Genomic DNA, 3,582 nt, shown 5'->3' on the forward strand with positions numbered 1-3,582 from the left:
AGGGAGGGAAGAAGGAAGGAAGAAAGGAAGGGAGGGAAGAATGAAGGAAAGGGAGGAAGGAAGGAAAGGGAGGGAGGGAGGAAAAAATGAAAGGAAGGAAGGAAGGGAGGGAGGAAGGGAGGGAAGAAGGAAGGAAGAAAGGAAGGGAGGGAAGAATGAAGGAAAGGGAGGAAGGAATGAAGGAAAGGGAGGAAGGAAGGAAGGAAGGAAGGAAGGAAGGAAGGAAGGAAGGAAGGAAGGAAGGAAGGAAGGAAGGGAAGGGAGGGAGGGAAGAAGGAAAGGGAGGGAGGAAGGAAGGAAAGGGAGGGAAGAAGGAAGGAAGGAAGGAAGGAAGGAAGGAAGGAAGGAAGGAAGGAAGGAACAATGTAAGTTCTTCACTTCAATTCTTTTTTTAAAATCACTTTGGTTATTCCTTGCCAGTCTCTAGTAGATTTTTTTGCAATAAAAATGTTCTATATCTATGCTGTACAATATAAAGTCCATTAGCCACAAGTTCTGAAGAGCACTCCAGATTTGGCTAGTATGACTAAGAAGCTTAATTTTATTTTACCTAGTTTAAACTAATTAAAATTTAAATGTAAATAATTGCATGTGGCTAGGGACTAGCATGACATAACAGCAAAGTTTTTCTGCATTTCCCCAGACATTTCTAAATCTTTGTGAGAACCTAACCAAAGGATATTTCTGGGATTTCTATGAAGATGGCATAGAATCTATAGATAAGTGAGGAGTATTTGGCATCTTGATATTGAGTTCTACATTCAAAATATACCTATTTAACTAGATCTTTAATTTTGTCCCAGCTGTCCTTTGTAGAGTTCTGCACACATTCATCTTCTACACTATCTCAATCCATTCATAGACCTAAAATAATACACTGTGAAGTGAGTGCCTTGTAAGCAAGAAAATTTTTACTTCTTACAGTTCTGGAAGCTGAAAAGTCCAAGATCAAGACCAGAGTAGAGCTCGTGTCTTATGTGGTCCTACATCCACATAATACGCCCCTCTCCAGAACTTTTTGTTTGAGGTGTGTTGGGGGGCAGGGGGGGGGTGTTCTGGGCTTAAAGTAGCCTTACACTCTCAATTGGCTTTTATATTCTACCACTTGAGCCACATCTCCAGGCCTGGCTTTTTTTTATTGAGTAGAGATCAGAGTCTCTGGGATTTGTCTGCCTATGCCCAAACCTCAGTCCTATCAGATCTTAGCCTCCTCAGAAGCTAGGATTACAGGGATGAACTACTGGCATCAGTCCCAAGGCCTCTTTTTATAAGGACACTGATAACTATTCATGAGGGCTCCATCCTCATGAGTAGTAGCATTCCAAAGTTTTTAATAATGGTCTACTAATACCACCATTTGGGGTGGGGATATGATTTGGGGATGGGAAACAAATATTCAGGCATAGCTCATGCTATGTCTGTTTTATCCCTGGTTTATATTCTTATACAATAACAAATTATACTTTTTCCAATTTTTACAGTTAATAAATAGAAGCAAGTTTATTCTTAAATATTAAATCATGTCCTTCAACTGTACTAAAAATGCACTGATTTACTCTAGGACTTGTATACTTTTCAATTCCAGAGGCTTTTGTGCATGTACAGCCACATCATCTATCTGTACACTTTTACTTCCTCCTTTCCAATCCAAGTTCTTTCATTTCTTTTTCTTGCCATATTGCCTTACACACACTCTCTAGTACAATACTGAAGTTGCCTTGTTTCAGTCTTACAGGAAGACTTTGGCAGTTTTATGTCACCTTTTGTAGATAGAATTTTCAAGATTGATAACGTGTCCTTCTAGTCCTAGACTACTGAGACTTTCCAACCTGGAGATGTGTTCTATGAAAATCATTTTCATGAACCAGCCATCCAAGGGATATTGGTACAGTTATTACACTGAGTTATTTTCAAACATTAAACTACCTCTGCATTCCGGAAATAAATTTTCTTTGATTGTGATGCCTTTTCCTTTCTATTCAACTTGTTAGCAGCTTGCTAAGACTTTTTTTTGCATTTTATGTCCATGAGGGTATTGACTAGAAATTCTTATTTGCATTGCTGAAAATGCAGAAATCTGTGGATGCTTTTAACTTCATCTTCCTGTGTATACTGTGTTTGTTTTTTACTCTTGTTTCTTTTTCTCTATATATCTGTCATCAGAAATGTCACTCTGACATGCCTTAGAAAAAACAAAAACTGAAGAGAGAGACATACAGAGAGTGAGAGATTGGCTACCCTTTCTATGGTTTGTTTAAGCTTCTTAGCTCTGTATGCTTATAACCAATTTTGTCAAATTTAGAAAATATTGGCCAACTTTCTTCAATATTTTTGCTGTCACATCTCAGTAATTCCAAATATGTTAGCCTAATTGATATGACATCAGTGATGACTGAAATTCTTTTAACTTTCTTTCAGCCTTTTGTCTTCGGGCATATTTATATTCGTAATTTCAAGGTCCTTATTTGTTAATTACATCATCTTTTATTTCTGAATCTATTCTGTTGAATTATCCTCCCCTGATTTAGGTCATACTTTTCCTATTCCATTCTTCAGTAATGTTTAAAGGAAAAGAGTGAACATTAGGAAGAGAGTGAATGGTATTGAATTGCACTTTGTTATCTCCTTGAAGCATGTGTTTGTTTTGACAGGAATTTAAGTTAGACATCAGTTTGGTCCTTCAGCCTCCTTTACAGAGTTTGTTCCAGTAGGTCTAGGGTGGTCTGCATCCTGGGCCTATTTTAGCTTTGCTGCTAAGGGGTGATATTCAGGAGTCTGTACTAAAGCACAACCTTCTGACATCTCAGTGGGTACTCCAAATATTCCACAAGGACCAGTGTACTACTTGGCAAAAAGTAGTTACTTAGTGCTATTGACTCTGGGGGTTGTTGGATTACAGCCTCGTCTTCCACACTCTTTCCTCAGCAGCCCGTGGAGTGCTACCCTGTGCATATGAAGATTTGAGGTCAGCCACACATCAAGGGAACACCCATGCGGAGTTCTGAAGAGACTTCTCTGAGAAGCTTCCCTCATTCAAATATTCTGTCCCCACATCCCAGCTTCCTCCCATCTTCCCAGCTCATTGCAACTGCTATGATCTGCTTAGGTCTCTTTTCTTGAGCCATGATCGTTTTTAGGCAGGACTTGTATTGTCCATTTCCTTATCCTCAAGCATCACAAGCTAGGATGCCTTCTCTCAAGTAGCTGGAAATCATTATTTGGATTTCAGGACCATGTTTGGTTGTGTCATTAATAAGGCCTCATTTACTTATTCTTTTGTAGCTAGAAGTCTCTGTGCAATTCCATAAGCATTTATTACACACATCATTTGATTTATGTCCACTATTAAAAATAATCTTTAACATTCTGTTACACCAAATTATGTCCAGGAACATTTTTGTCTTAATCTACCTCTATAACAATGCCTGATATGTAATGCACAGTGGATTAAAATGTTCACTGAAGTGATACACAGGATTTCCACTTCAGTCCTCCAAGCCTCCAGCCTTCCAGATGCAGACTGGCAGACTGATTTTAAGTTTTGCTTTTTGCCCTCGTTTCCCCATAATTGGCTGTGCTTCC

This window comes from Dipodomys merriami, unplaced genomic scaffold (genome assembly GCF_024711535.1).
Source record: "Dipodomys merriami isolate MVZ:Mamm:240054 unplaced genomic scaffold, mDipMer1.0.p SCAF_6, whole genome shotgun sequence".
Classification (NCBI taxonomy): domain Eukaryota; kingdom Metazoa; phylum Chordata; class Mammalia; order Rodentia; family Heteromyidae; genus Dipodomys; species Dipodomys merriami.